Source organism: Thalassophryne amazonica, chromosome 13 (assembly GCF_902500255.1).
Source record: "Thalassophryne amazonica chromosome 13, fThaAma1.1, whole genome shotgun sequence".
Taxonomy (NCBI): domain Eukaryota; kingdom Metazoa; phylum Chordata; class Actinopteri; order Batrachoidiformes; family Batrachoididae; genus Thalassophryne; species Thalassophryne amazonica.
In genome coordinates, this window is record NC_047115.1 from 22,537,627 (window position 1) to 22,547,311 (window position 9,685).

Here is a 9,685-nt window from a genome sequence, read left to right on the forward strand (position 1 = left end):
CTCAAAGCGCTTTACAATTATGCCTCACATTCACCCCGATGTCAGGGTGCTGCCAGACAAGGCGCTCACTACACACCAGGAGCAATAGGGGATTAAAGGCCTTGCTCAAGAGCCCTTAGTGATTTTCCCCGTTTTTCCAGGGATTTGAACCCATGATCTTCTGGACTCAAGCCCAACACCTTAACCACTAGACCATCACCTATAATAATAATAATAATAAGAAGAAGAAGAATAAATGAAACCAAAACAAGATAAATGCATGTTCAAGCTACTCTGTTTTACTTGTGAGATTAACTTTACCCATCAACAGTTGTCCAATGAAATGCTTTTCAAATTGCTTGTATTTGATCATCTCTGGATGCACGATTGGGCGATTGAAGCTCAAGGTCATACTGCTGCTTTTGACCTACCTTTTACCAGGCAGTAGAGAGACATAGTATTACAGTACTACTAAAGTTTAAATGTTATTGTCAAACTTTAGTCCCGATTAGCTGTTAAAGAGAACAATGTTTTTGAGCCTTCATTTAAAAAACAAAATAAACAGCAAAACCAAGGTACACTTTTAAACTTGCCAATATTTAAAAGCCTCCAGATAAATTAGAGTGCCATTAAGCTCAAGGTCATCTCCTGTTTTTGATTTCTTTTTTTTTAGTCATTATTTACAGAGAACAGTGTTACTATGCTGTCATGTCAAAAAGAGTGAAGCTGTGTTTTTCAAACTTCTATGTTTAAAGCACTCAAGGTCATACGGCTTCTGCTAACTTACTTCTTCCTTACTCAGCAGACAGAGAGAGCAATGTGACTGCTCCATTATTAACAGAAATTAAGATACATTTTTCAATTTGCCTATATTTAAACATTTCCAGATAAATTTGGCACTATAAAAGCTCAAGGCCATGCTGTTGTTGTTGGATTCCTTTTGTGTTAGTCATCATTTACTGAGAACAGTGATAAATTGTTAACACTCCAAAAACTGAAGGTATCAAATTGCCTATGTTGACAAGGGTCCTGATAAATTTGGTCCTATTAAAGCTCAAGGTCATACTGCTGTTATTGGTTTCCTTTTTTCTTAGTCATAATTTACTGAGAACAATGATAATATGTTAACCCTCCAAAAATTGAAGATATCAAACTGCCCATGTTGACAAGACTCCTATTAAATTTGGTCCTCTTAAAGCTCAAGGTCATACTGCTGTTATTGGTTTCCTTTTTTCTTAGTCATCATTTACTGAGAACAATGATAATATGTTAACACTCCAAAAATTGAAGGTATCAAACTGCCCGTGTTGACAAGACTCCTATTAAATTTGGTCCTCTTAAAGCACAAGGTCATGCTGTTGTTACTGACTTCTTTCTTGCTCATTGGCTACAGACAATAGACATAGTGTGCTGTCACATAAAAAGTAAATCTACAGTTTTCAAATTACCCATATTTACAAGGCTACAGATCAATTAAGTACTATTAAAGCTCAAAGTCACACTGCTGTCATTGACTTACTTTTTTTTTTTTTTTTACTTTTTCTTTCACAGCAGTTCAAGAAAACGTCACTGTTCTGTCATTTTAAAAAGTTAAGTTACACTTCTCAAATTGCCAATATTTAAAAGATTGTAGAAAAATTAGGACAGTGTTGAGGCTTAAGATCACACTTGTTTTATTTGTACTTTATTCTCAGTCACTAGTTGTGGAGAACTACATTACTGTGCTGTCACTTAAAAACATGACTTCTCTGTGGTGTTCTACTATAAAACATTTACTAGTAAATGCACAGGTTAAACGTCAGTGACAGCTGGCACTTCAGTCGTGTCTTCTAGTGAAGACCACACCCCTACTCTCCTCGCTTGTTTGGATATTTACGTACTTACTTACGTATAGGCACTGTGCATGGTATTTTCATCTAAACATTACGTCCATGCTGATGGAATTAGGGGGGGAAAGCTGCATTTGCTAACTACAGTGAACGACATCAGAGGGTTGATGCAAACCCTGCACGCTCAGCATGCTGGGATATATCCATGTCAGTTAGTTTATGTTACCAGTCAATCACAAATTTAAACTTTAGATCATTTCTCTAATCCTATTGGTTGCAGAGATATAGTAGAGAACATGGGGGATTTTTTTGCACCTTGTTTTTGTTGACCTTGACCTTTGTGTGATCCTCTTCAAAAGTTAATCAAGTTAAACTTGATGGAAACCAAGTTTGGTGAAAATCTGTCCAGTCTTTTTTAGTTATCTTGTTCTCTCTCGCTCTCTCTCTCTCTCTCACACACACACACACACACACACACACACACACACACACACACACACACACACACACACACACACACACACACACACACACACACACACACGGGACCGATTCAATACCCTGCTTCATGGTGCACAGGGTCAAGGGCGTAGGTTTGGTCTCAGCTTTGGTAGGGACAATACCACCCCCACCCCCCCGGCCCCCCTGCCCACCACCACCCCCTAACCCACTCATACCATTAGACGCACAAGTACAGCATAATACATAACATATGACGACATAATGCTGAATAATTTAACACTTTATTTACAATATTAAGTGTGTAGGCAAACAAACAAATAGCTTAAATAACAAAATTGCACCCAAAATCACGAATCTATTCTATAGGCCTACACCTGAGAGAACAAGACAACAACAAAAAATATACTTGTGGAGCTAAAAAAAAAAAAAAAAAAAAAAAAAAAAAAAAGAAGTTTTTGCAACCAAGATGTATAATCTATTCTCTTCATCAATAATGCAGTTGTAGGTATCTGGCAACCTAATTTGCCAAAAAAAAAAAAAAAATAAGGGATTTCCAATAACATATATGGTGTATTACGGTAAACGTAAGCCTGTGATGTCATAACGCAGAGGAAAAACACGGAAGTTTCACACTAGTGCGCCGCTGATTCTCATTACCGTAGGTTCTCATGTAAGCCCTCACGCTGAAAAATTTCAACACTGACAGCAAGCCAAGAACCCGTGCTTTCCAACAGTATGCTATATGTTGCATATATTATGGTAAAGTGCGTTCGGTGACTTTTGAAACGAGGGAAAAGTATGAAAAAGAGCGCAAAACTGACAGAAAAGTACAGAGACAGACAGCAAACATAAATGTAGTAATTTTTGAGGAAAAGGCAGGGTGTTAGTGTCATTTGTGAAGATGTGTTTGTGTGGGTGTACAGTTTATTTTAAGTGTGGCGCACAGCATTGTTCGCAAGCCCCGCCCTTCTTGTTTTTCTGCACCGGAGCAGTGTTGCCAGATATGAAATATGAAACTATCGTACCAAAACCGCAAAATTATCGTATTTTGGGAGAAATTATCGTACACAAACAAAACGCATACAACGTAGCTATTTTTGCGTTTTTTGTTTTTTTTTAATTTACAAAGAATTTTGTCACATTTTTAAACAGTAATTATAGTAATGGGGAAACTATGGCACAGAAAGAACACAAATGCACAAGCAAATGCACTACCAGACTAGAAAGATTTTTTTTTTTTTCTGTGAAGGGACACAAACGTGTCAATTACCAGACTAGAAAGAGTCGAATTCAACCTCGAGGTCGCTGTCGTCATCCGATGCCATGGCCACTTGTGCAGATTTTGTTGAACACAGAAAAAATGTTGACACCTCCATAAGGAACTTGAACTTTTTTTTTTTTTTTTTTTTCTTGTATATCTCTTTGCTCTTGTGTTTTGTTCGTTTGTTATTGCATTTGTTGAAATAAAGTTTCGAAAAAAAAAGAAAAGATGTTGGCTGGGGAATCTTCCTGTCACGGTAAAGATTGGATGGGAACTTGTAAAGAGAGGGGGCGGGCTTTCAAATGACTGTCCCGGCAGCCCAAAGCCAGCAGCAGCCCTGTGTGTGGTGTGTCTTTGATGCCGCCTGAGTGCAACGCCTGCAAAATGATTCTTGGGTGTCAGAGAGAGATGCGTGTTTGGGCAACCAACTGAAATTATCGTACATATTGGATTTTTTCCCCATTATTGATCGTACAGAGGGCAAAACTATCGTACAAATACGATAATTATCGTACATCTGGCAACACTGCACCGGAGCCACCCATCCTCTGCGCTCCGGGACCTCCCACTTTACAAATGAAGCACTGCCTGCCACGAGATGCGCTTTGTTTACGTCCATGTGAGAAGAACGTGAGCCAATGAAATTGCAACATGGGTAACCCTGTCATTCTGGCACGTCGAAAACACAAAACGTGACGGCTAAAATTATAATATCGAGTTCGCAAAAAAATAGTGAATGATTTTGATATATAAAAAAAAAGCTAAATATTGGTAGGGACTATTTTGCCATCCCAAAATATTGGTTGTGACTTGTCCCTATGGTCCATATGCAAACCTACGCCTCTGCACAGGGTAAATCTGTGCTCCTGGTTGTGGATTTTAGTGTGTAATCCTCCTGTGACTGAGACTAAAATCCTGCTCCGTGTCATGTTTACTGTGCACAGGTGCAATGAAACAGAATGAAAACCTACCGGCCTGGATCATGTGACGACACGGCAGCCATATTGAAACATTAATGCTGTTGACCTGAAGGTCAAGTGTGGGTCTCGTGGGCTGGGAGGGGTGGGCGGTCACATTCTGCCTCTCTAACTCCGCCCTACACAGTGACGGACCTCGTAACTTTCTGCTGAGCCCTTTAATCACTATCAGTGGGAAAACAGAGGCCCATTTTATTGTGTGTTAACTCTTCTTTCTCGTTTTTTTCCCCTTGCCCATTCACCAGGACCGGAGCTGCTGATGTCGCCCTGAATGGGAGCCGCTGCACCCTGAGGGAATATTGTCTGACCGTCGCCCAACATCTCTCTCTCTCTCTCTGTCAGGTTACATGCCTGCAGGCAACACTGCTTCAGAGCAGAGTTAACAAATTACACATAAATACTATTAACCACCAATGCTCTTCTTTTTTTTTTTTCCAAAGTGAGGACCCTTCAGCCGCTGCTGGCGTCTCTTTCAAAGCTCTTCTCCTCCGTCTCTGCTCGCTGGCCCACTTTGCTGCTGTTAAGAAGTTCTGAAAGTTGGCAGTCTGGCAGAACACGATACGGCACCTGCTTTTGAAGATTAGCCCGTGATTAACCTTCAAGAAATGACTGCGCACACGTGACACCTTTTATGCAGTGATCTTGGAAGAATCGTAAGAATTTGATGGATCGGAACGTTTTTGTCCTTGGACTTTGACATCTGTTGGACATCTGTGTGACCTGGAATCGAGGCCCAGGGTTGGGTGACTCACACATACACACACACACACACACACACATTCCTCTCTCTTGCTGCCATCATGGATACACTGACTATTTCTTTTGATCCCAACACCCCCCCATCCTCCCACCCCTTGTGTTGCCATTTAATAATTTATCAGCATACAGTCGTCGGACAAACACCAGCCGTGGAAAAAAAAAAACAGCCAAAAGTGACAGTAAAATTTTCTTTAGCATAATTGCATGAAAAAAGCTGCCAAACTGGCCTTTTCATCTATTATTGACGTGTGCGGAGCCATACATAATGCAGCGGTGCACCGCGGCGACCCTGTGTTAAATATCATGTTGAGAGGGTCGAGGGTCTCTCACTGTAGGACCTCGGCACCACGGTTACGGCCAGTTCATACTCAGTGAACGATGTTGCAAAAGGAATAGTGAGCGATGGAGAGATTAATTGCAAAAGATGTTGGGGAGAGAAGAAGGAGGGAGCCAGCTGACAACGGGTTAACAGGAATCTTTATTTTTAACAACGTGCCATCATCAGTTGCCCATCTGCTCCTGTGCTGTCACAGTCTCTTGGGAGAGGCTGTGTGTGAGTGAGTGTGAGATAGAGGAGAGAGATGCAAACCATCAGAGATCAAATCACCGGTCAGCCCCCAGATGGGGGGGGGGGGGGGGGGGGGGGACAAGGTTACAGAGGAGGTGGCTCAAAGCTATAACTAAAGAGGAGGGAGGAGGACAGTAGTTGACGTGGAGGTGTGGAGGTAATCGGGATGCTGAGACGAGTGTGAGAGGATTATCAGCCCACAACTGGGGGGGGATGGAAGGAGTCAGGAGGTAATAAGGAGGAATGTTTTTAGCGGGGGCGGTGAAGACACAAAGAAAGGGCAGTGTTTGATGAAGAGGAGGAGGAGGGAGGGTCATGCTGGACCACCAGGGGTGGCCACAACTACTCATGGGGGGCAGAACGTGATTGGTGGCGGTTCTACATGTCACTTATCATTTGCAGTAAAAGTCAGCACTTTTGTCTCTTATTGAGCTTCTTCATTTCTGTCCTTCAAGCCTGTTTGAGTTTTACACAGCAGGTCAAGACGAGCTGCAGCATGGTGGTCCAAAATATGAGCGAGAATCTGTGACGTTATGAGCAAAGCAAAAGTGTAGCTCATGGATGGAAGCTGGGATCAAACCCAGAATCCCAAAATATTCCAAATATACAGACAGTAACAACAAGCTTATTTGGAACTTTGAATCAAATAACATTCACAAAAACCAGTGAAATAATCTAACTGTTTCTGGCAGCAACTGAAAATAGTAGTAAATAAATAAAGCATCAAAAATTTAATGAAACAATAGCTTCAGACCACAAGTCATTGTTCTGAAATGCTCAAACTGTGTCACCAAATGATTCACTTTTTTGAGATGCTAAAAACAACGTTTCGTTTTAAAATGCTAACATCAAATTAAGCAGTTGCCCGAGGAGATGATTACATTTTTACACTGTTCAAAACAGTAAATATAACAGTTGCTTTCATTAATGATTCACTGTTTTGAGATTCTCAAAACAGGAAATGAAGCAATTATTTCAGGAAATTATTCACTTTTAAAAATAGTAACTGAAACAAACCACAAAAAAAAAAAACAAAACAAAACAGAAAATTAACCCATTATTTCACAAAACGATGAACCTTTTCAAAATGCTGCAAATACTAAATATGTGTATAACAACACTTAAGAAAATTGGAAAAGAACCAGTTGCTTCAGAAGATGAACACAATTTAAAAATGTTCAAAATGTAAGTAGTCCAAATGATGAATCATTGTTTTCAAATCTCCCCTCCTCCTGACTACACCTCGATATCCTGTCCATGACTATCACAAACAGGATTGGTGACAAGACGCAGCCCTGGCGGAGGTCAACCCCCACCGGAAACAAGTCTGACTTACTGCCGAGCACCCGAACACAGCTCTCACTTTGTGAGTACAGAGATTGGATGGACCTGAGAAGGGACCTAATCACTCTCTACTCTCGCAACACCTCCCACAGTATCTCCTGGGGTACCCGATCATACGCTTTCTCCAAGTCAACAAAACGCATGTAGACTGGATGGGCATACTCCCAGGCACCCTCCAGGATCTTTGTAAGAGTGACGAGCAGGTTGGCTGTTCCACGGCCAGGATGGAACCTGCATTGTTCCTCTTCAATCAGAGGCTCGACTATCGGCCCAACCCTCCTTTCCAGCACCCTGGAGTAGACTTTACCAGGGAGGCTGAGTAGTGTGATGCCCCTGTAGTTGGCACACACTCTCTGGTCCCACTTTTTAAATATGGGGACCACCACCCCAGTTTGCCACTCCTTAGGCACTGTCCCAGACCTCAACGCAATTTTGAAGAGACGTCTCATCTAAGACAATCCCTCCACACCCAGAGCCTTCAGCATTTCTGGACGGATCTCATCAGCCCCACCACCAAACAGGTTTCCGGTTTGGTGGGCTCAGAGTCTCATCACTACTTTTTGCAGATGATGTGGTCCTGTTGGCTTCATCGGCTGGTGACCTCCGACACTCACTAGATCGGTTCGCAGCCGAGTGTGAAGCGGCTGGGATGAGGATTAGTACCTCTAAATCTGAGGCCATGGTTCTCAGCAGGAAACCGATGGATTGCCTACTCCGGCTAGGGAATACAGCCTTGCCCCAAGTGAAGGCGTTCAAGTGTCTCTGGGTCTTGTTCACAAGTGAGGGAATGATGGAGCGTGAGATTGGCTGGAGAATTGGTGCAGCAGGGGCGGTATTGCATTCGCGCTACCATACTGTTGTGACAAATAGGGAGCTGAGCCAAAGGCAAAGCTCTCGATCTACTGGTCAATCTTCGTTCCTACTATCACCTATGGTCATGAGGGTTGGGTCATGACTGAAAGAACTAGATCGTGGGTACAAGCAGCCGAAATGGGCTTCCTCAGGAGGGTGACTGGACTCCCTTAGAGATAGGGTGAGAAGTTCGGCTATCCTTGGGGAGCTCGGAGTAGAGCCGCTGCTCCTTCATGTTGAAAGGAGCCAGCTGAGGTTGTTCGGGCATCTGGTAAGGATGCCTCCTGGGCACCTCCCTAGGGAGGTGTTCCAGGCACGTCCATCTGGGAGGAGACCCCGGGGAAGACCCAGGACTAGGTAGAGAGATTATATCTCCACACTAGCCACACTGGGAACGCCTCAGGATCCCCCAGTCAGAGGTGGTCAATGTGGCACGGGAAAGGAAAGTCTGGGGTCCCCTGCTGGAGCTGTTGCCCCTGTGACCTGCACCCGGAAAAGTGGTTGAAGATGAATGAATGTTTTCAAATCTTCAAAAGAGTAGAACAAGAATTGCTTCAGAAAACGATTTACTTTTACAAATAGACAAAAATAGTCAATGAAACAATTCTGCAGGAAAACAATTCATTGTTTCAAACTGCTAAAAACAGAAAGTTTACCAGATATTGAACAAAATGCTTAACTTTTTCTAAATCTTCAAAGTACTAAATAGCAGCACTTCATAAAAGTTTAAAATGTTCAAAGGCGTAAATTAAACAGTTGCTTTAGGCAATGATCTGTTGTGAAATACTCAAAACAGTAAATGAATCCACTGCTTCAGAAAATGATTAATTTTGAAATAATCCAAACATTAAACAAATTGCTTCCCAACATGAATCATTGTTTTTGTTCACTTACTTAAAAAGTGACACTTTTCTAAAATAACAAACACGAAATGAAAACTTTAAGTAATCGAGCCATTGTTTCACAGAACCTTTAAAGAAAGAGAAAACAAATGGATTCAGAAAATAAACAGTATTTCAACATGTTTCCCAAACTATAAAAAGGTGCCCCCACCCTGGAAAATATAAATAAATTAATGAAAATCTACATAAATAATACTGCCCACAGCCCTGGAGGGAAGCATTATTTATTTATTTATTATTTTTATTTTAAATGACCAAATAATCACCCGCCTCACATCTCATATTGAATTCTGAAATATCTCTGTTCCCTATTTTTTTTCTGGCTCTTCCTTCAGGCATAATACATTTAAAGGCTAATTAGTTGAGGAAAAACCAGTCGTACCAAAGCAGCCACCCCAGTACACACATATCCTCTTATCGATCGTGCACCACCAACATCAGCACCGTTTCACACACAGCGAGAGCTTTAAGAGCAGCATAGAGTACAGAGCATTGAGTACAGGCACAAGTCTTCACAGTCATTAGATTGTTGACAGAAGTCAAACATTTTTTGCAGCCTTTTTGTTCCCTTCATTTCCTCTCCATTTTACACGCCTCACCTCCCCCTCTGCACTCTATGTTCTCAGTCCTTCTCCCATTTCTGATCCATTTTTTATGCATTACTCCATTACTCTCAAGTCCCACTTACAGTGCATTACTTCCTCCCGTCTTTTCAAAACAGACTTTGTGCTTCATTCACTTGGTTTCAATCA